This window comes from Girardinichthys multiradiatus, chromosome 23 (genome assembly GCF_021462225.1).
Source record: "Girardinichthys multiradiatus isolate DD_20200921_A chromosome 23, DD_fGirMul_XY1, whole genome shotgun sequence".
NCBI lineage: Eukaryota > Metazoa > Chordata > Actinopteri > Cyprinodontiformes > Goodeidae > Girardinichthys > Girardinichthys multiradiatus.
Window position 1 is genome coordinate 29,774,930 of NC_061815.1, and position 24,681 is coordinate 29,799,610.

A 24,681-nucleotide genomic window follows, 5' to 3' on the forward strand; every position below is an offset into this window, starting at 1 on the left:
CATGGGTAAGACTGCCGACCTGACTGCTGTCCAGAAGGCCACTATTGACACCCTCAAGCAAGAGGGTAAGACACAGAAAGAAATTTCTGAACGAATAGGCTGTTCCCAGAGTGCTGTATCAAGGCACCTCAGTGGGAAGTCTGTGGGAAGGAAAAAGTGTGGCAGAAAATGCTGCACAACAAGAAGAGGTGACTGGACCTTGAGGAAGATTGTGGAGAAGGGCCGATTCCAGACCTTGGGGGACCTGCGGAAGCAGTGGACTGAGTCTGGAGTAGAAACATCCAGAGCCACCGTGCACAGGCGTGTGCAGGAAATGGGCTACAGGTGCCACATTCCCCAGGTCAAGCCACTTTTGAACCAGAAACAGCGGCAGAAGCGCCTGACCTGGGCTACAGAGAAGCAGCACTGGACTGTTGCTGAGTGGTCCAAAGTACTTTTTTCGGATGAAAGCAAATTCTGCATGTCATTCGGAAATCAAGGTGCCAGAGTCTGGAGGAAGACTGGGGAGAAGGAAATGCCAAAATGCCAGAAGTCCAGTGTCAAGTACCCACAGTCAGTGATGGTCTGGGGTGCCGTGTCAGCTGCTGGTGTTGGTCCACTGTGTTTTATCAAGGGCAGGGTCAATGCAGCTAGCTATCAGGAGATTTTGGAGCACTTCATGCTTCCATCTGCTGAAAAGCTTTATGGAGATGAAGATTTCATTTTTCTGCACGACCTGGCACCTGCTCACAGTGCCAAAACCACTGGTAAATGGTTTACTGACCATGGTATCACTGTGCTCAATTGGCCTGCCAACTCTCCTGACCTGAACCCCATAGAGAATCTGTGGGATATTGTGAAGAGAACATTGAGAGACTCAAGACCCAACACTCTGGATGAGCTAAAGGCCGCTATCAAAGCATCCTGGGCCTCCATAAGACCTCAGCAGTGCCACAGGCTGATTGCCTCCATGCCACGCCGCATTGAAGCAGTCATTTCTGCAAAAGGATTCCCGACCAAGTATTGAGTGCATAACTGTACATGATTATTTGAAGGTTGACGTTTTTTGTATTAAAAACACTTTTCTTTTATTGGTCGGATGAAATATGCTAATTTTGTGAGATAGGAATTTTGGGTTTTCATGAGCTGTATGCCAAAATCATCCGTATTAAGACAATAAAAGACCTGAAATATTTCAGTTAGTGTGCAATGAATCTAAAATATATGAATGTTAAATTTTCATCATGACATTATGGAAAATAATTAACTTTATCACAATATGCTAATATTTTGAGAAGGACCTGTATATACAAGAGACCAAACATTTGGACACACCTTCTCATTCAAAGAGTTTTCTTTATTTTCATGACTATGAATATTGTAGCTTCACACTGAAGGCATCAAAACTATGAATTAATACATGTGGAATTATATACTGAACAAAAAAGTGTGAAACAACTGAAAATATGCCTTACATTCTAAGTTCTTCAAAGTAGCCACCTTTTGCTTTGATTACTGCTCCGCACACTCTTGGCATTCTGTTGATGAGCTTCAAGAGGTAGTCACCTGAAATGGTTTTCCAACAGTCTTGAAGGAGTTCTCAGAGATGCTTAGCACTTGTTGGTCCTTTTGCCTTCACTCTGCAGTCCAGCTCGGTTCAGGTCCGGTGACTGTGGAGGCCAGGTCATCTGGCGCAGCACCCCATCACTCTCCTTCTTGGTCAAATAGCCCTTACACAGCCTGGAGGTGTGTTTGGGGTCATTATCCTGTTGAAAAATAAATGATGGTCCAACTAAACGCAAACCAGATGGAATAGCATGCCGCTGCAAGATGCTGTGGTAGCCATACCGCTTTGTTGCACAGAAAACAGAGAGCATTTTTCCTTGCACCATTTCCTTGACTATCTCCAGCGGTCTTCAGGCGAGAACGATGGTACACCCTTGACAGGTTGCCCATCCATCACAGGGCAACAGAGAGACATACAGCACCAACAAAAATGCACACACTCACACCTAAGGACATTTTAGAGTAACCAATTGACCTAATAGTCATGTGCCAGGCACCTGTATATTTTTGTTTTGCATCAGTTTGATTGCTCAGTGTTTAGTACCCACGGTGATGTTTTTGGTATCTATGGTTTTATTATTTTTTGTAAATTATTAAAAGGTGTATGAATTTATTTGTGGAAGTTTTAAATTTACTTTCCTTCTCAATAGAATAGAATAGAATAGAATAGAATAGAATAGAATAGAATAGAATAGAATAAAATAGAATAGAATAGAAATATACTTTATTGTCCCTCATTGGTGAAATTCCATCCATCCATTCATTGTCTTCAGCTTATAGCGGAATCGCAGGGTCGCGGGGGCAGTAGCCTAAGCAGTAAGACCCAGACTTCCCTCTCCCCAGCCACTCGGGCCAGCTCATCATCCCTCCAGTGTGTCATGGGTCTTCCTCTGGGCCTCCTCCCAGTGGGAGCAGGGAGGACTTCCCATGATGCCACAGTCTGAATAAGAGCACCCCGTCTCCAACAAGCCGACCTCTTCCACATGGCCTTCGAGAGGGACCGGATAGGGGAGACAAGCACGCTGATGTCTCTTTGCTGGCAAACAGACACAAACTCTTCAACTGGGTCCAAGGATGTCATACGATCATCGATCATATGCAAAGTTAAGTACGAATGAAATACTGTCTGTGTATCTGGTATTTTCATTCATGAACGGAGAAATTAAGGTGTAAGAATTGCTTACTTTCTCTCTGAGGCCTGCAGAAGCAAACTGTCCCAGAGAAGTTCCCTACAGAGAAGCGGTCTCTATGAAGACAGCAGAGACCCCATCACCGTGGTTACGGTAACGTGCAGTGTGGTTGGCAGACACATCGGGCCGTCTTTCATCCACAGCTACGGAGGTTAGCTAGAAGCTAACCGTTTGTTCACAGACCGGCTGACAGAACAGCCGCCACTCCCCACAGCTAAGGAGGTTAGCTGTAGCTAACCGTTTGAAGATTATGGACGTTTCTTCAAACTTCTCCGCCTTGGACAACGTTCCTCACCACACTTCATGAGGTTAAGTGTTTGGGCAGAATAATATAGAAAGATTTAGATTGAAATGATCTAAACGTTTTTCATTTTATGAAGTTTGGTTTTGTTTGTGTTGAACTCAGATATCTTGGTGCTAGCAGAATATCTGCAGCACACATGTTCAGTTTTGTGTTCTTTGTCTGTGTTTTCAAAGTTAAGACAAACTTTATTTAAAGGGTGATTTTAAACACAGAAGATCGGCCATAACGCGCCGTCTGTGCTTATGCATTTTAACCCTTTTATTGACGGTATTTTTGAAGGTGTGGGTTTGATTCTGGTGCTAAGCTATCAGCTTCTTTGTTAGCTTAACTGCTAACAGCTAAGGAAACGTGCTTGCTGCCAAATAATATTTACCCAGAAAGGTTTGGTTTTCAATCCAGTAAATAATGTGTCCCTAACATCATTTTACTAAATTTGATAACTAAGTAAACACCATTAAGCCCTATTTCTCCAGAAAGATTTGGCGCTTTTCCAAAATACGTCCTTAAATGTTTTACCATTCCCTTAATAATATTTCTTTAAATATTAATTTAATAAATAAAGGCAGCTAATTAGACACCGTTGAGAAATGGTCATCCAGAAGGTTGGTTTTATTCAGCAGATCATTATTTAAAACATTATTTTAATAAAATAATATTTTATCTGATCTTGCATTGTGAATGGTTGTCTAAACGTTTGCTGATTATTGCCTAAGTTAGTTCCAAGACTAACTTAACTTCACTTCCAGATTCTTTAAGATAATCCTTGGTTCTCAAACATAAACATTGCATGGTAATGTTGCATCACTCTTTTGGTCATGGTTTTCAAACATCTTTAATCAACTTGTTTATATTGTACATAGCCCATTAGTCTTTGTTATTCTTTCATTCTGCTTGGTAGTTTAGTTGGATTGTTTTAGCATAGTAAAGTTTGTTGATTGAAATATGTTTGACTTTGAGTTGACTTATTTTTGTTAATAAATTCTTGTATTTTAAGAAATTGTGGGAATTCATTCCATGTGTGTGCAGAGTTTTGCTGTTCAATAATGTCAGAGCTCGTCTCACACCTTTCTATTTTGTCCTAATACCATCGCCTTACTGGGCTGGTATTCACAGGACAACCCTTAACAGACCGAAATATTATTTGATAAAATATTAAAATCTTAATATTAAATAATATTCTCAGATTCATAATCCCAACAGGCCAGACTCCCTGCGGAGGAAACTCATTTCGGCCGCTTGTATCCGTGATCTCATTCTTTTGGTCATGACCCAAAGCTAATGACAATGTTTTTGACTCAGCTCTCTCAGCTCTCTCTTCACCACAATAGACCGGTACAGCGCCCGCATCACTGCTGAAACAGCACCAATCCGTCTATCGATCTCCCACTACATTTTTCCCTCATTCCTGAACAAGACCCCAAGATACTTGAACTTCTCCACTTGAGGCAGGACCTGCCCCCCGACCCAGAGAAGGCACTCTACCCTTTTCCAGCTCAAGACCATGGCCTCGGACTTGGAGGCATTGATTCTCATCCCGGCCACGTCACACTCGGCTGCAAACTGCTCCAGTGAGAGCTGTAGATCATGAGCTGATGAAGCCAATAGGACCACATCATCTGCAAAAAGCAGAGACGCAATCCTACAGCCACCAAAACAGATCCCCTCAACACCTTGGCTCCGCCTAGAAATTCTGTCCATTAAAATTATGAACAGAATCGGTGACAAAGGGCAACCTTGGCGGAGTCCAACCCTCACCGGAAACGAGTCCAACTTACTGCTGGCAATGCGGACCAAGCTCTGACACCGGTCATACAGGGACCTGACAGCCTGTATCGAAAGGCCTGGCACCCCATACTCCCAGAGTACACCCGACAAGGCTCCCCGAGGGACACAGTCGAACGTCATCTCCAAGTCCACACAGCACATGTAGACTGGTTGGGGCGAACTCCCATGAACCCTCCAGGACCCTGCTGAGGGTGTAGAGCTGGTCCAGTGTTCCACGGCCAGGACAAAAACCACACTGCTCTTCTTGAATCCGAGGTTCGACTATCCGATGGACCCTTCTCTCCAGAACCCCCAAATAGACCTTACCAGGGAGGCTTAAGAGTATGAGTCCCCTATAGTTGGAACACACTCTACGGTCCCCCTTTTTGAATAGGGGGACCACCACCCTGATCTGCCAATCCAGTGGAACTGCCCCCGATTTCCACGCGATGCTGCAGAGTCACGTTAGCCAACACAACCCTACAACATCCAGAGCCTTAAGGTACTCCAGGCAAATCTCATCCCACCCCCGGTGCCTTACCACTGAGGAGATTTTTAATCACCTCGGTGACCTCAGCACCAGAGATTGGGGAGCCTGCCCCAAGGCCCCCAGGCTTCACTTCCTCAATGGAAGATGTGCCGGTTGAGGAGGTCTTCGAAGTACTCTGCCCACCGAGTAACAATGTTCCAAGCAGAATCGCCTCGAAGCCGTACGGAAGTCGTTTTCCGTGGCCTCCCCAAACCCCTCCCACGCCCGAGTTTTTGCCTCAGCAACCACCCAAGCCGCATGCCGCATGGAGAAATTCTGTAATATTATTCCAAGATTTGAGTTGTTTAGTTGTCCAAAATAAAATTGTTCTACATGTTTTAGTATACTTTGTTACATAAAATCAAGGGACTAGTTTGCATGTATTATGCTTTCATCACACTGTGAAAAATCATGTCAACATTTAATAAAAAATGACTGAGCACTTCTTAACTTAGAAATATGAACACATCTTATAGAAACTGTTAATCAGCGGAAAAATCTTTATTGGCACATCAATCAACCATTTTCAGTTGCGGACCTGATTTTGACATGTTTTCTCAATCTTTTGTAATGAACTTCAAGTCTTTGAGGTGGGAGGGCTTCCTTGCCATCAACAAACCTGTACTGTTCCTAAACTACTTTTAGAATGACTTCCCTTGACTAAAACTGCAGGTTTTCAAATAATGCCCTTTTTTAAAAATATTGTAATTAGGCTATTAATCATCTGACCAATTTAACAACATGCCTTCAAGTATAGAGCACCTACAAATTGTGTATTTGAGGGGGATAAAAGGATCAATGAGAGCGACACCGTGAGGCTACAGGGGGCGAGAGGGCGGACGGTGAAGGAGGAGAAGGAGGAGTATGGGTGCGCACAGCTCGGGTTAGTTGCGCGGGCACTGGCGCAGCGGTGAAACCGATCCCAGCTGCTGCCTTGGAGGGGATTGAGAGCTATTCCTGTCCCTCTGTGGGTTGATCACGTGTTCTCCGGGAGCGTTTGGTTTGGGGACCACGTCGAGAGGGAGCGTGAGCGCACAGTTGCGCACAACTGAGTTGGACAGCAACGACATCCCCAAACAGCGTTGACGGTCTGACGGCGGAAAAACCGGATCAGTTTTGTTTTCCGGCGTAGTCATAATAATAACACTCTCCACAGTGTCTGCTACAACGTGGGTGATCCCTCGGGCACTGCTTCGTTAAAACTTCTCAGTCCACGAACTGTGATCTCCACGGCGAGCTCCTTCTCCTTCCTCTTCTTCAAGTCGAGATCCAGATCTGCCACGGCAAGCGGAGGTAGGATGCGCTTCTTTCCTCTGCTTTATAGTGATGGGAGCATGCAGAGAAGGACACAAACAAGCTAAACAATCAATTTGTTTGTGCGGTGCAAACGCTGTTAGTGGGAAGCTTTTGATAGTGTGAGGAACAACAAAACAATGAGTGATGGAGAGAAGACGAAGTCTTTCATAAGCTTAATTTCATCTCTAAATTTTACATCAGGAACACAGTATTTATGGTTTTGCCACATATTATACCGAGAAGCATGCTAAACTACTACTAAATTAAAATTACTCTTTTCAAGACTTCATGAAGTTGCGACAGAAAACTTCAGTATTCCTCGATGGTGGCCAAGTTAGTTTAGGTAGCTTATTATTATTATTTAAAAACTGCATTTTGAATTTACCCTTGTTTGTCTATTATGAACATTTGTATAATTTGAAACGTTTAGGTGTGACAAAAAAGCTTAGCAAGCATAAATCTTTAGGGAGGCAAAAATCTTTTTTGGCGCTGTACTTTGATAATTGTAAGTGAAGCTTACCTAAGATATTTTAAATAAATATACATGGAAATATAAGGAAGGACATAAGGGACCTGGTTCTTCAATAGCTATGTAACCAAGAGAGTGATGCATTCAGTGTTGACAAAGGCATGAATGATAACCTTGAGTAAAAATAGCTGTTTCACAATATGTTCAATAATTTTAAACATAAATGTATAATATATTTTACATTTTTATGTAATACTGATTGAAGGTTCATTAGTCTCCACACCACGACCATCTGTGCTTTTCTCAACTGCTTTCCAAACAGTGGATCTTTCTTTCATAAATGCAAGAAGAATGTGTAGTAGCCTTCTTTCAGCCAGCTGCCTGGTAGTGTGTAGCAACAGGTAGGGAGGGGCAGTGCTGCACTACCCTATGCATGAAACAGCCAGAGACAACTGCAATCACTCTCGCTCTATATCTCTTTAAAACCAGAAGAACGGTATGATACATTTTAGGAATTTTGAATTTAACTTTTTAATACAAGGTATATCTTGATCTAGGTAACCAGCCCATGCCTACTTTTAAGGAAATCACTTTAGCTAAATCCCAACCTTGATGTCACCCAGGGCATCAGTAGGGACCAAAAAATGGGCACAATGTAAGTCAATACAGATGCAAACGAGTTCTGATGTGATGCTGCACATCTCATACAGAAAAAAATTTACAACAGAGCAGAGCAATCATTGTAGTAATCATTTGAAGCCACGTGAATCTGACAGCATGCCTATTAGATTTATTTAATCAATTTGACTTTTAGAGTTTATTGGTATATTGTTGAGACAGTGCTGCTGGTGATACGAGAAACCTGAAAAATGTTTGGCCACAGAAAAGCAGAGTGTAAAATGTCAGCTCCTCATCTATTATGCATTAGACCTGATCAATACGGACCAGCAGAACTAGGAACGGTGACAGGAAGTGCTGCTTGTCTGTGTTTCAAAATTAGAGAACAAATAACTCATTTGTATAAACTCATCCAGTAAAAACACAGTCAAACAAACCCATGGCCCCAATCAAGAGTGTGATGTTCTGCCTCATTCATGCTGTTCACTAGTGGGATATAAAACCACATTTAATGAACTGCTGTTTCACCTTCTTATAATAAAGATGTATGGACCCACTCTCTCTGGCTTCCTTGTTACTGGTTGATCAAAGTAGCTAATGAGACAGGTCTCAGTGCATGGGGCCTGACACTCGGAGATGAGGCTGCTAGTTGGCTGAATACAGCTGACACCCTCATTCATCAAGCATCTACAGGGTGCTGCCTGCTTTCTCATTCTATTCATGATTTTTCCTCTTTCTCTCTCACGCTTCCCAGTTGTAGCCTCCGATGATGATAATTAAGACATGATAAAGATGACAGTAGCCGGGCTTTTCTGCAGGAAGGATGGGATTTCTGTATACGTGCAGGGATGATTATAGTTGTGAATCTTTGCTGCTGCTGCTGCTGCTGCAATGACTTCCAAGAACAGTTCATTAGTGTACCTGTTTGGCTTTGTAAACATTGTCCTCCACAATCCCTGGTAAAGATGTGTAGAAAGTTTTTATTTTTATTGCATTTGCATAAAATAGCAGAAAAATATGATACTAATAAAAACCTTTAATTTGAGGTTGAACAATACCAGATTAGAAATAAAATAAACTATTTCACCAGTATCACACTTAATGGGACCCTTGATTATTCTTATAGAATAACTAAAGCTTTTAGTTATTTATGCTTTTTCAAATAAATCAGTGGGAGCTTTCAATTAGTAACTTTATGAGTTTGTTTCCCTGGGATCGTAACAATGGAATGCCAAATCTTTTAGCCACTTTTCAGAATTGGAAAGAGAAGAGAACATGCTTTTGAATTATAAGGAAGATGTGTGTTGATCTTCATAACACAGGAACTAGCTCCTAGAACAAAGCTAGTCCCTATAAAGTTCCCCACATCTACACCCAGAGCGATTTTTGAACAATTGGAACAAGGCTGGACGAGGACCCAAGTCTGCCTTGTCACCATACACAAAGAGCAAGATGGTAAGGCAGGTAAAAAGAAATAGACGTTTAAAGCTAGTTATTAAAGAAATGCATCAAAGAGCAGCATCTTGAGGTCACCAAATCTCCATAACAACCATTTATTTCAAAGCTTTTGTACACATCTCTATCAGAGATGGTAATAATCCTTAAGGACACTCTATGTCTTACTAGCCAAACTGGAAAGTCTCTGCTTGAACAAGACAATGATTGGCTTTTTTTTTTTTTTTTTGCTTTTGCTTTAAGAAAATCTGAGGTGAAAGTTATCAACCAGTAAAAATATTTAAATGTTGCATTTTTTTTCCTTCTACGGTATTGCTAATTCTCAAATAAATTAAAACAAATATGCATACATTTTCTTTTCAACATATGACTTCTTGGAGTTTGCTTAGCTCATTTAAATAATAACATTGCCACATTGCTTCTCCAGAGCTTTAATTTGGGTTTACTCTTTTTAATTTGTGGATGCATGATATATTTTCACATATGATGGAGCTGAAGAACAGTAAGGCTTTAAAATTATATTTTGGGAGATTATTTTCCATATAGTCAACATGCAGTATAGAAAATTCAAAGAATACTGTACTACAATGTTCAATCAGAATGCATGTGATGTGTCCTACACATAAATCTCAGGTTATGTGCTTTTCATATTGGAAGTGTAGCTTGAACATGCTTAATTTCTGATGTGGGTCTGCCAGTGGGGCATCATTAGTGGGCGCAACATTCATTCAACTATAGGGAGAGGTTTGATGGAGTTGGAGTGGAAAGAAATCTATGCATATATCATTGTCAGTGCTGACAGTTCGATTGAGTTGGAAAACATTAGCATATTAGGTATAATGAAAAACCCAACATTATGCAGCGCTACTTTTAATCTCATTATCTCATTGTGACCCCGTCTTCTGCTGAAGGTTAATAGACCTTGTGTTGAGAATAGTAACTACTGTCTAATGTTCAGCCAACCATATTTCTCTGAGCATTTGCATCAAAATAATGGATTCAGTAGCTAAGGCCAAACACCAAAAACAATGCCGTTTAGGTTTTAAGCCAAATGAAAAAATTAAATCTGACTTTCTTTTTTTATTTCTTTTTTCAGTTCTTTTTCAGTAGTTTGGAGCAAATAAACAAAATAACATCCAGTAATTAATTCTCAGAGTTTACAGAGACAGGGGCTGTAAAGTGTACTACAGGCCATTGTGTTTTTTTATGCAAAAAGTAAAAGGTAAGATTAAACATTCCAAATTTCTCATAAAAGGAAATAAATTCCACTTTACAAGCTTTAAAATCATGCAAATTCTTTTAAGATTGTCAGACTATAGAAGTCCTTGGAGACTTAAATTATTGTTCGCAATTTTCTGTGACATAATGTATAGAGCTTAAACATTATGACAGCCATAATAACGCCTGTTTGCTAAATCTGTAAGGGAATTGTATATGTTAAGGATATGACTTGTTTTAAATTCAGTTATTCAACTGCAGGAGGAACTATCAAGACTCTTTATGCCTGATGTTTATAACCGTTGTTGCACACACCTTTACCAAGAGCATCTCTGTGCACATGCCAGTTGTTTTTACCTCATAAATGAATGAGGGGAAACAGAAAACCCACTAGGGGCTGTTTTTACTCATGACTGAAGCTAGTTGAGTCTAAATGAAATGTTACGCTTCTTGGCCATGACTTCACATGGAGTCTCTTACGCAGTAGGAGACCTGACATGTTATCCTGGCTACAGGATAGAGCTTCAACCTTCTGGGCACAAAGATAAAAAGAAACAACTTATATGTAGTTGTTGTTATTGTTAATATTCCTGTGTGTAGAAATAATGGATGACGTATTGGCTTTTAGAATGGAACTTTATTGGACTTTATTATAATATAGAGATGTACCACACTATCAGATCTTAACGTTGTCTTTGAAAATCTTATCAAATGGGTTAGTTACACTGCTGTTTTGCGTAAATTACATTGGCATTGTCTTTTTGTAGAAGTTGTTTAGAAAATAACCAGATATTGGAAATATTTATGTTGTTTAGTTTTGTAACACAAGTAGTTTTTTATCTTTTCAAGAGTTGCTTATCTTATCAAGTCTTACTTGATGTGTGATTATGCAGAAAAAAAAAAAAAAAACTAAACAATTTCACTGTGACTTAACAATTTTTTCTAAAGATGCACACATTAAAATTTGTTGTGATTTCCAACCTCTGGGCTTTGTAAAACTTCGACCTACCTGCCAATTGTATCCTATCTCAATTTCTTTTAAGAACAAATTGTTTCCTTTTTTCTTTGCTTTTTTCTTTTTTTCTTTCTTTAAGAACTATAATATAAGATATTATCATAACAGCAGTGAAATATTGTTTTTTGAGCCTTTCTGTCATGAGCGGTCGTGAATTATTTACAGTATAATGGGAGCTTAGTCGGGGTCACCGCCTGTGACTATGCTGTCAAAGTAAAACAGGGTTTGCTGTTTTAAAACAAAGGCTAAAACTTGACAGAATTCACATTTTAATCTGTTTTTAGCTTATTAAATTAGTGATTAATGTAGTTAATGCAGCTAGCAACACTAAAATGGCAATCTCTGAATTTTAATCTTTACATTAACTCTGAAATTTTCAAAAGGTTGCCAACATTTCCAAATACAACTAGTTCCATGTTAGACAGGGGTTGAAAGGTTACAAGAATAATACAAAGCAACTCTGCTGTACCTGTTTTAGCCTTCCTGTTATGTACTTCCAGTCTTGGTCTCTTTTGCTCTCCTGCAGCTTGAATCAATTGCAGGCAAGTTTTGTTTTCAAGTAGCTCCTTAAGTCTTATGTGCCTTCTTTCACTTCTTTTGTAAACACCTCGTCATAACATAGGGGTTTTTTATATATAATTTTTCATAATTTTGTTGTGAGCTGAATTCTTCTTTCTTGTTTTTCTTAGCAGGTTAATAGGTCATTTCCAGAGTGTTTCTTCTGTTATTAAATGCTATTTTTGCACAAATTTGTGCCAGTAGTCATTTTGTATTCACACAATTGACAGTACGATGGGTTAACCACGTGTAGGTATGGTACTGGCCTCAGTCAGTCACATCTTTGCCAGCACAGTGGTAGCAACACATTAAGGCTTCCAGTCGACATCACACTATTTTATTTTGGCACTCATCAGGGGTTTAATATTCAATTAAGAGGGTCCTCCTGTTCAAGCTGTTTTTGGATGACTGATGGAAAGTCCCCACCTATCGATGAGTGGGTATCTTATTTTAATAGGCTCACAGTTTGCCCCTGAGAGAAGAAGAAAAACAAGACAGATGGCTTGTGGGAGTGTTTTACTGATGTGGTCAAGAGTTTCTTGTGGTTTTATTTAATTAGTGCATTTATTAGATTTTAGGAAAAGGAGAACGTTAGGATGTGGGATCAGTCAGACCAAGCTTAACGTTAATGTGCTACCTTTACAAAACAGGTTTGATTTTTGTTTTTTAAACTATACATGTTTTATAGACGACAGGAAATTAAATGAATGTCCACATGTGCTCTTTCCGTTGCTTGCCAAAGCCCACAATGACAGTGTCCCCCTGTTATTTGGATAATAACTGTGACAGTTAGCCAAGCTGTCATATCCAGCTGAGTCTAAAGAAGCACAGTTCTCCCAGAGTAGTATTCACAAAGAACAGGTGGACAGCATCAAGGCAGTTCAGCTTTTTCCCAAGCAGAATGTTAAGAGAGCATTGTCTCTCTCCTCTGTCATCTTATGCCAGATATAGGTCCTCAGTAGTCAGGTATCTGGATCTTGCTGGTGGGCCATCTCTTGCACTGAAAGCTGGACCAAGCTGTCAGTCAGATTAGCTCTTTGAGGCGTAGATGAGCATGCAGCCTTATAAAAACCTGCAAATCCCCCAACTCTGAAAAACACACACAGAGGCATGCACAACCCACCCCAAAGAATGAAGGGGTGAGATCAAGCCAACTCATGAGAGGCTCTTTTCAGATAAATCCCTCCTTTGGGAAACTGCTGTGTCCTTTATGCCCTTCATGCACATGTGCATACAGTTGCACTTACACACACACAAACACACACGTACGCATCCTCCCCCTCTTTTGAATCGGAAGTGGAAAAACAAGGACATATGGTTTACTATGCAGGGTACAGATCTCACAGATCAATGTGTTGTAGACATTTACTGCAATAGCAAATGGGTTTATAATGCATGTTTGGAAAAATACAACAAATAATATTTTGGGTCCATTGAGGCCTAACAGCCTCATGATCTTTAAGCACATATTCTTGCAGCTACACCCATATCAGTGGAAAATAAAGATCTGCATGGATGTGTCTGTCATTGTGCAACTGCCACGTTTGGTTAAATAAATGTACCTTACATTGACATTGTGAGACTGACCCTTAGAGCACTGCTGGCTAATAAGCTTCAGTTATTGTGTATAATGATGACAAACAGCTTTATTAACTACATGTTTTTTTTATTAATTATATTTTGCCTGATTAGTTAATCAATTTTCATATATGAGCTTCTAACAGTTCCATTAGAGTACCTTCACAAAGATAATCAAATCATTTTTCCTATTGTTTACTGAATTGTGTGCTCATTTTGTAGGCAGCAGTTTCTCTTGCTGTATTAGTCTGAAAGTCTTAGTTTAGTCAGCGGTAATTTGTTTACATGTACCCATTTACATTTATTTCTTTTCAGTTTACAGTGCAGTAGAATGGAGTAGATTTCTCTAAATCAAAGCAATAAAATTGCAATGAATGAGTTACTTAAGGTAAACCAAAGATAACTGGCTTCATTTGATTTTCATGGCAGTTGTGGTCTAGAATAGGATCCTCTAAAATTTGATAAATAATCTCAGTAGGATTCTTCATTGTATAAACAACAATTTAAGTGAAGCATTACTTTTTTTTCTCTTCTGGCTGATTTCAACTTTTTGTCTGCATCTGAGATGAATGGTGCCTTGCAAAAGTATTCATACCCCTTGAATATCTTCACATTCAACAAGTTACCACCACAAACTTTAATGTGTATTAGTGGGAAATAACAACTCAAGTAGTCCACAATGGTGAAGTAGGGGAAAAAAAGTGTGGCATGGGCCTTGTAGAAACACCTTTCACTGCAATTAAAGCAGCAAGTCTTTTGGGGTTAGTCTCTACCAGCTTTGCACATTGAGAGAGTGAAATGTTGCCCAATTTTCTTAGCAAAATATCTCACACTCAGTCAGAGTAAATGGGACATTTTAACACATCGATATGCTTTGATCTAAATCATTCCATTGTATTTCTAGCTGCAGTTTTAGGCTCACTGTCCTGTTGGAAGCTGAACTTTCATCTTTGACATGTTTTTCTCCATGATTACACTGTATTTAGCTCCATCCATCCTCACATCAACTCTGACTAGCTTCCCTATACCTGCTAACGAAAAGCATTCCCAGAGCATGATGCTGCCACCAATACGTTTCATCAAAGAGATTGTGTTTTTTTAGGGTGATGTGCAGTGTGCACCTCTAACGCTACTGTGGGACCCTTGGCTGGTTCTCTGATTAATGCTCCCCTTGCCCAACATGTCAGTTTAGGTGGACACCTATGTCTCAGGTGGTTTGCAGTTGTACCTTTCTTCCATTTTCAGCTGATATATTGAACTTCATGAGATGTTTAAAGTTTGTGATATTGTTTTATAACCTAATCCTTCTTTAACTTCCCCACAACTTTAGCCCTGACCCATCTGCTATGTTTCTTGGTCTTATCGGTTTATATCATTTTTACAATAATACAGTTGCGCTCTCATTGGTCCGTTTTGATCAGTTTGACTGAAGAAGTTTGTGCTTAATGTAAGAGAAGATTTAGTGCTTGTTTAAACCACATCATGCCAGATTCTACAGATCTGATAGCCGAGGTACCCCAAGGCTGTGTGTTTGGTCCACTCCTTTATTTATTATATATACACCCTTTAGGACAGGTCACTAATACATTTCATAATCATAATTCATAATTTCTCATTTAACTTTCATGCAAAAGATATTCAGCTGCAGTGTTCCTTCAAGGATTCTGATTTCGTCAAACTGCCTTGGTGCCTCATAGAAACTACTAACTGGTTAAAAAATATTAATTTATTCAGGTGAACTTTGAGAAGACCAAGTGTCTGATCATTCTCCCAGAGAACATGGGTCTTCTGATCAGGCAACAGATTGGTCATTTACATTCTGTCATCAGGTCAAGTCTGAAAACTTGATGTGGTTTTGACCTAACAATGTCTCTTAAGGATCACTCAAAACAACTTTCCAAAAAACGTTTTTAGTCCTTTGAGAAATATTTCCAAACTAAGCAGGCTATTATCAAGACATGCCATTCATATGGTTTTTCATGTTTTTACATACTATCGTCTAGTGTTGTAAATATAGATCTGAGAATATTATTTAATAATTAACATTAATATTTAAATATTTTATCAAATAATATTTCGGCCTGTTAAGGGTTGTCCTGTGAATACAAGCCCAGTAAGGCGATGGTATTAGGACAAAATAGAAAGGTGTGTGATGAGCTCTGACATTATTGAACAGCATAAACTCTGCAAACACATGGAATGAATTCACACAATTTCTTAAAATACAAGAATTTATTAACAAAAATAGGTCAACCCAAAGTCAAACATATTCCAATCAACAAACTCTTCACCATGCTAAAACAATTCAACTAAACTACCAAGCAGAATTAAAGAACGATGAAGACTAATGGACTATGTACAATATAAACAAGTTGATTAAAGATGATTGGAAATCATGACCAAAAAGAGTGATGCAACATTACCATGCAATGTTTATGTTTGAGAACCAAGGATTATCTTGAAGAATCTGGAAATGAAGTTAAGTTAGTCTTGGAACCAACTTAGGCAATAATCAGCAACATTTAGACAACCATTCACAATGCAAGATCCGATAAAATATTATCTTAATAAAATAATATTTTAAATAATGATCTGCTGAATAAAACCACCCTTCTGGATGACCAATTCTCAACAGTGTCTACCTAGCTGCCTTTATTTATTAAAATAATATTTGAAGAAATATTATTAAGAGAGTATTTTGGAAAAGAGACAAATCTTTCTGGAGAAATGGGCTTAATGGTGTCTACCCAGTTATCAAATCTAGTAAATGATGTTCAGGGACTATTATTCACTAACTTGAAAACCAACAACCTTTCTGTTGAATAGTCGCTATCTGTAGCATGCTATCTGTAGCACCCACGTGTTCTCTACCGGTTAGCCGTTAAGCTAACCAAGAAGCGGATAGCTTAGCACCAGAATCAGCACACACCTTTAAAAATACCAGGGTTAACAAAAAGGTTAAAAATGCATAAGCGCGGACGGCGCGTTATGAGCAATGTTCTGTTTAAAACCACCCTCTAAATAAAGTTTATCTTAACTTTAAAACATACAAAGAACACCAACCGGCACGCGCTGTAGCTAGCCTACTAGCGCTAAGATAGCCGGATTTCACAAAAACAAAACTTCATAGAATGAAAACGTTCAGATTATTTCATCCTAAATCTGTCTCTATATTATTCTGCCCAAACACTTAACCTCATGAATTGTGGTGAGGAATGTTGTCCAAGCGACGAAGGTTAGAGATATCCACCGTGAACGAAGGTTAGCTTCCCGCTAACCTCCAGCTGTGGATGAAGAACGAACGTTGTCCGCTGCAGTCTTCCTTCCAGACTGCGTCTTAGCCGGGGCTCCTCTCGAACACCGCTTGCATCTGCGGGGCCTCGGAGAGACAGTCAAGTAATGCTTGTACCTTAATTATCCCCGTTCATGAATGAAAATACCGGATACACAAACAGTATTTAATTCTACTTAACTTTGCATATGATCGATGATCGTATGGCTTTGGATCCAGTTGAATTTTATGTCTTTTTGCCAGCAAAAGACATCAGCGCGCTTTGTTCCCTCCTATCCCGATAGTCATCGGTGTGGAAGAGAGCGATATGTGGGAAGTGTGGGGGTCTTATACGGGCAGTGGCATCACTGGGAAGTCCTCTGCTACCCTCCTTCCCCCTTCGGAGTTGTGCTTTTATTTGGATAATGGCGCCACCGGAATTCCGCAGTTACCCCCTTTCCTGGCTGTGCTGGAAGAAGGTTAATGCACTTTATTTTGAAAAGTTCCAGGAATGTCCGTACCAGAGTTTTAGTGTTGAAATCCATGGCTGTAGGTCCCAACACTAGAATATTCTAACTTCACTAATATCAACAAACACTTGATCAACTTCCGTTGGTCCAAACCTTTGCAGCAACACTCCAACACTTGAACCAACATAAGGCCCCATAACACTGCAGTGTCAATGCTTTAACACTGGTTATCTGTAATTTTTTAGAAATGACATGATCAAACTACTAGTTCTTTCTTGACACATACTCCAACTTGAGCCCTCAGGTTCGCAAACTAAAATCTAGTTGTCCTAATTAAAGACCAGGTATTAAACTCGAGGGGATTTCTAGATTGTTGCACCTTGATAGAGGAATGAGCTTTCTTTGCTTTTACTTTGTCTTGGCATTCATGACTCATTTAAAATGCAACTAAAATGTTCTTGTGAAGACATGCTTTGATTTTAAGATCCTTTTTAAATTCTATATTTTATTAACTTTTATTATCCATATAATTATCTGTAATTATATGGATATAATTTATCTTTGTGAATAATTTTCTGATATTTATCTGTGAAATGTGCTGCATTAATAAAATGTGCTTACTGGATGGTTTTCTAGCACATACTCTATGTTGCATATAAGCCAAAAAGTTCTGTTTTTCTTCACATTTGTATGAAGATTTTTCTAATTCATTGACTCTATCAAGATTACAGGGCGTCGTATAGCAATAAACAAATTCCCTTATAAGATCTGTATCTTATATGTAGCTATATATTGTAATCTTGCATATCTTCTTTCCTACAATAATGACTCATTTAACAAACATCTATTGGAAGGTATGAAAGCAGCTTTAAGGGTCTAAAGCTGCTTTTAGACCTTTCTCACCTTTAGTGCAAGCTGAATCAGTGTATTCCTTTGAGGCTGTTAAAGACAGTCATTTCATTGGGAGTCGAATCGAAGAAGACGATGTCCTCTTCATTCTGCTGTCACCACTTGTTACTTAGAAACATTAAAGGTCATGTTGGGTGCATGGATTGGCATTTTTTACCTAATTTCCTGTGAAATATTATTCCTAGTTTCTGTCTTGCTGACCTCTGCTGTCAGGCTAAAAGGTAAGGATTTTCTGCAAAGAGACACTGTCTTACTCAGGTCTTTTTTCTTTCTCAGACATTCTACTCCTCCTCCTCCTCTTAGCCCTTCCCAACTTATTGTGGGTTTCTCATTTAGATTTATGAGACACACATCTACACACACACACTTCTGACAAACATGATCTAAATCTCCCCTTTGTAGTTTCTAATCATCCCCCTTGCAGGGCTTATGCCTTCCCGTTCAGTGCTGCCAGTTTAGAACCAGATTATCTGTTTCGTGTCCGCTACTGTGTCGGTTGGAATGTTAATTATTGGGTTGGAGAGAACAAACTATTTGTCACATGCATTTAGACTTAAATTAGAAGGTCACACATATAGTTTTACATACCAGTTGTAATTTTTTTATGAATTCAAGCAGTGGAATAGCTAATTGATCTTATTTTTTTTATCAATCTGTCTTCATATTTGCTTGGTGCTGCATGTGTGTTTGAAGTGCATTTTGGATGTTTTATTCCTTTGAGTAATTTAGCTTTTTGCTTTGTCTGTACCAGATAAACCAGATAAACTTATTGTGAACCAATAGATGTGTCTAAATTGGCAAAATCTCAGTTTTACTAGCCCTGACTGGTGAGTGGCTGATCTGAAACTTAAAAATCCAGTGTTTTTCCAACCAGTGAATACCTTCTGTGCAAGCTCAACCAGGTCACATAGCTAATGACACTCTTCAATGTGGAAGCTTTTACTTAGTGAAGAAGATGCAAATTGGCTGCATTCGAGATTTGCAAGGTATTTAAAATTAAACGTAGAGGATGCACAGAGATGAGAATAGCTGTTGGAAAGGACACAGTATTTTCTGTCACATGTCAATGCATGTCTGTGGTTTAATCTGGCAGCAGGAGAGTGAGAGAGAAAAAATGACAGGGAGGGTTAGCACAGTGCAGAAAGTTGCTCTGTTTCATCCATTTGAGCTTGCAACCTCTGTCATGGAACTTCATGCATTTGGAAGTTCCACAGACTTTTTGAAATCTACAACTTGAGGTAAGGATCTAGATCTTCTTGGGAATATCCATTGAGACTGCTGTTCTATTAATGATAGCTGCCCTTATTTCTAAAAAAGGTTGCAACATAGACAGATTAATGCCCATCCATCCATCTATTCCTCCATTGTCTATACCCACTTGGTATAGACAATGGAGGTGCATCTTTCCAGCGGTCATTTGGTAAGAGGGACTGTTTACTGGTCCATTAAAGGGCAACGCGGAGACACACGAGACACACAACCATACATGCACACACACAGTTTTTTGGACTTCAGGAGGGGGCTGGAGTACACGCAGAGAACCCAGCAATGCAAAGCAACAGCTGCAAGGCAGCAGTTTAGCATGTGAACCCCAAATCATATTGTCTTTGTTTTAATTTAGTAAAGTCCTGCTCTCTCACACACATGGTGAGATGCGGCCTCTGCTCCTATTATGAGTACTTAGCAGGAAGGCTAGAAAGAAATATTTTGAATGCAGTTTAATTATAGTATTTAAAGAGAAATTAGAATAAGATGCATATTGACAGGTTAGAGCTTTACAGAAATTAATGGAAGAATGGCAACAAATCTCTGATCAATGGATTTCTAATTTCACTTTGTAACTGGACACCTTTCCTTTAATATATAAAGTCTCATGCTTTGTTTGGTCAGCATCATGAACCAGGGACATTTCTTTCCTGGTCAAAGGATGTGTCACTATTTTCTACCTAGTGTTTATGTATATTTCACCTTACTTAGTGTTTTACTTGATGTTACTTCCTGTCCAAAATAAAGTTTTACTCTAAAATTAAGGACATGACACTTCCCTGAATAGATTTTTCACATTTCCAGGTTAAACCTCAGATTGCTGCAGGATTTAGCTCTGACCTTGAGGACCAAATCAAATATAAAAACTTCATAGACCTAAGGCTGCACTTCTCAGCTTATCACTTTTATTGCAGAAGTGCTTCCAGCCTTCACAGAGTTGACTTCTTGATGAAGAATAAGCATTCATAACTGTTAAGAGGTAATGTTTTTTGATGAAAACTGAAGAAAAAATTACTTTTTAGAGGAAAGCTTTGGGTGTAGGGACCAGTCAGATAAGTTATGATTCTACATTCCAGCTTTATAAATGATGTTGAATCAGCCCTCCTCATTACATTACTGGCTTTCTTATACAGTAAATAAAGAATTACGGTTGCATCATGAAAGGTGTAGATCTAATTACTGAATTCCTCATCTAACCAGAAAGGAAACCAGATCTTAAAAAACCTCAACAAAAGCAAGGCTCTCATAACCCACGCAACCTCAGCATCATGGGAAAAAGTCAGCCCCACCACCACTGCCCAGCAGCATTTTGCAGCTGTTTTTAGATGCTGATATAAGATTTAAAATAAGTCATCAGTCAGTCAGTCAGTCTGTCTGTTTTTATATGTCCTGAGAAATTAAACTACAGAGATAATGATAGTATTTGAATCACTCCGGATAATTACATCAGGACTTTATGTTAAAAATTTTATCATAATGCTACTGTGCGAGTATCCATATAATTTCACTCTATATGAATTTACTTTTGAACTGAGTTCTCCGAGTGGGTTTCTTTTAGGCTCTTTGTGATATTTTTTCTTTTCCTAAGAGATTTAATACATTCTTGCTCATCACATCTCCTCCAGGCAATAGGATGAAAAAGGTCCTTTGCTGAGACTGAACAGCTTTTTTCACACAATATAAGACATTTTATATCATATCTTGATTTATTAGCTGTGCTGTACCCTCTATCATTTTACTTTTGCTTTATATTTATTTCAGATATCTTAGATTAGTTATATTTGTATGCATCCCTTTATCATTCCTAAAAGTATGTTTTGGTTGATTTACAGATATAAAAGTTTACCATGGCTTCAACAAGTTAGATTTTCTACTACTACAAACATTTTCCATCTGCCATTCCTGTGGTTTAACTGACTGGAGTGTTCTCTGGTTCCCCCTCCCCAACCTACTGCTGTATGCCATCTGTCAGCTGACTAAAGAAACAGATTTCTCCTAAACAATGAGGGGGAGCTGATGGCTATCTCCAGCAGTCTATTTGTGAGAGGTGGGGTACACACTGGACAGGTCACCAGTCCTTTGCAGGGCAACAGAGAGACAGACACAAAGGACTTACAACCATACATACACTCAAATCGAATGGCAATTGAGAGAGACCAATTAACCTAACAGTTATGTTTTTGGACTGTGGGAGGAAGCTGAAGTACCCAGAGAGAAACAACACATGCATGGGAAGAACATGTAAACTCCATGCAGAAAGAACCCCTGCCAGGAGTCGAACCCAGGACCTTCTTGCTGCAAGGCAACGGTGCTACCAACTGCGCAACATAATTCTAAAGACTTAATCCAAACTGCTTTGTTCTTCCTTCACCTTCTCATTCAGACATTAACAAAGAATAAAGCACATTTGAACAGAGAAGCATCAAGAAGTATGGAAGTAACATAAATAACATTTTGCCAAGACTTTGGTTAATGTGGGCAGGATATCTTCACAGAGTGACAGTGTTGTAAAGAGAAGTGGATGGGAAAGTGGAGCTGGATTTTTCTTATCTTTCCCAAGGGATCTGAAGTGTAGCTGAGGATACTGTAGCTGGACCTCTTCTGCCTTGTAATTAGATCTTCGTTTTTTTGCTTGGAAACCACAGACCAGAGGCAGTTTGATCTTGCTGATGCCCTTACTGACTAATTTTGCCATATTTGACATGGCACTATAAACACTCTACGTTAAAAGACTTTGTCATCTGTGTTTTCTCACTAGTCATAGTGGATTAGTACTTGTTTAGTTCCACTTGTCCCTGGGAGTTGTTTAGGATTTTCTGTCTTAAGATGCCAATCAAACAGGATGTAATAAACTTAAGTGTCTCAACTATCAATCTTTGAGGGAGCCACTGGGTGATTTCACAACTATACAGTGAATGTATTCACACCCAGTCTTCCGCTTTCTTAGCTAATATACTGCTTAGAAGGTTCATTTATTGTGTATGTTCTTTTCAATTTGGCCTGTCTTTAGGGTTAGCTTTAAAACAATAAAACTGTTTGAAAAATAGATCTTCCACTGATAAAAGAGTAAAGGATTTGCTTTGACAATGACAGTTGCAGTGATGTTTGAACCTAAAGACTACTAATTATCCAGAACATTTTCGTAGCAGGTTACCTGACCTCGGAGTTCTGCTGTGAATACTCCTATTCTCTGGAACTGTCTCCATACTCTCCCAGTATAGAGAGAGTTGCAGTAGTCCAGACAAGAAGTAACAAAAGAGTGAAATCACCCTTTCAGGGGCACAATGAGGTAGATAGGATTAGATTTTAGCGATCAACCTCAGAAGCTGCACTGGACTACTGCATTGACCATTTTATCAAATTTAAAACTGTTATCAAAAAAATACCCCAAAACCCATGACATAAGTGCAACTATAAGACTTTAAAGAACCAATTGCACTGCTACACTCTGTAAACAAGTCAGTTTTCCCAAAAACTATCACCTCAGTCTTATTTCCAGTCAAGTAAAGGACGTTAAGCCTCATCCAGGTTTCTTCTTGTTAGCATTTTAGCCAGAAACTTCAAACAGGTACAAGCTTTAGGGTTCTCCTGCATGGTAATGCTCATAGACCATTGAAATTGTATTCGCAAATTGTCGGCTGAACGTTTCTAATTAAAAATTAATGAAAAGAGCCTGTCCCTAGCCTTTGGCCCAGGGGATGTGACTATGACTCCCTCCTTGGTTGGAACAAGGGTGCCTATTAGTGTCAGCCGGGGAGCTGGCTCCCTGGGAGAGCATTTTGCCCCCCAGTCCTTCCCTCCCCATTCCCGGACACCTCCCTCCACCCACTCCATCACACTACCACTCATGTAGGGCCTTGGGATGCGGGTGCATCATTGGAGTGCCGCAAAGGTTTTCCATCTCTGCGGTCACATGGCAGCCTGTGCCCCAATTTATTTGTCCAACTTAGACACTCTCACTTATGACATTTTCATGGCATTCACATGTAGAGCCTTGGGGTGGGCACGCTCAATGGCATAAAGAAGGAGTGGATTTTATTAACCTAACCTCTGGTGCCTGCGCCCACCTCTAAGAATTTCACACCCCCGTTCGCTGTTTGCCATCTGGGGTTTGAGGCCGGGAGAGGTGTTCGGGTCTTGGGGGTTCTCTGGTGCTGGGGCTGGCCTTTTGGCTCTCTCGGGATTGCTTGGATCTCCTTGGATCTCAGTCCCTAGCTTCAGTGCCTGATCCGTCTGTTGCGGGACACCGGGCTCCAGCGAAGGGGTCATGGCCAGGCAGTGTGCAGTGTTGGTTGAGATGTGGCTTCACTTTGGTGGAGGGCTGGCCGGCTGTGTACCGTGCGGGAGGGTGGTTGGCCTGCATCCAGGGGCACCTCTAGGGTTTAGGTGTGGGGGTTGCCTGGTCCTTGGCATGCTGTGGTGGCCTTCCTCCAATGCTTCCTTCTATGGCTCTGGCCAGGTGGCGGGCTGCGGTTGGCGGTCGAGTGGGTGGGGTGGTGGAGCATGTCTAGTTCCTGAACTGGGGTGGCTGCCGGGTTGTGCTTGGCCTTGAGTGGTTGGCCTGCCCGGCCCAGTTACACGGCTGGTGCATGTTTCCCTCTCATGAACTGATGGGCTGGGGCTGCTGGCGTTGTCCAGATGGTTGGGCGGGCTTGGCAGTGTGTTACTCGACTGGCTGTTGTTTCCGGGGCGATCGAGGCGGCGGGCTGGAGGGGCCGCAGCATGTGTCCTCTTCTTGGATGTGGGGTCACCGGCATTTGGATCAGCTGAGCGGCGGTGGTAGAGCTGAGCTGGATAATGTTTCTCCCTAGGCTATCGTTGAAGTGACAGTGATGTGGTGTGTTTGTGTGGTTGCGAGGGGGTAGTGAGGGACACCGGCCCCGAGTGCTTGCCGCTGGCTGGGGACCTTTTGCCGGGTGAGTTTGTCACATCTTGGTGTGGGGTCAGGGGTTCCGTTGTGGGCGCGGTGATTGATGGTGTCTGCCCTGTTGCACCTGTGGGCAGGGGCTGTTGTAGCATAGTGCAGGGCCCTTGCCTTGCTGTCATGGTGCGCTGTATGGTGGGGTCAGGGTGTGGTGGCAGTGCTTGGAGCGGGGTGTGGAGCTTGCGCTGTGTGGGTGTGGCTCCATCGGCTTTTCGGGGATGAAACTCGCCTGTGGGGTTGTGTCCCTGTGGTGTTGGGAGATAATTCATGGCATTTGGGTGCGGGGGCATGTGTTCAATATC

General features: G+C 40.4%; 1 protein-coding gene across 1 annotated transcript in view; it reads left to right on the top strand.

Moving 5' to 3' along the window:
- The first annotated feature begins 5,994 nt into the window (after positions 1-5,994).
- The window catches only part of mid2 (midline 2), a 210,265-nt gene continuing 191,578 nt past the window's right edge, over positions 5,995-24,681 (top strand). The window contains exon 1 of the mRNA XM_047353898.1: positions 5,995-6,625. The gene's annotated coding sequence lies outside the window, so the exon portion shown is untranslated. The remainder of the gene's footprint in view (positions 6,626-24,681) is intronic.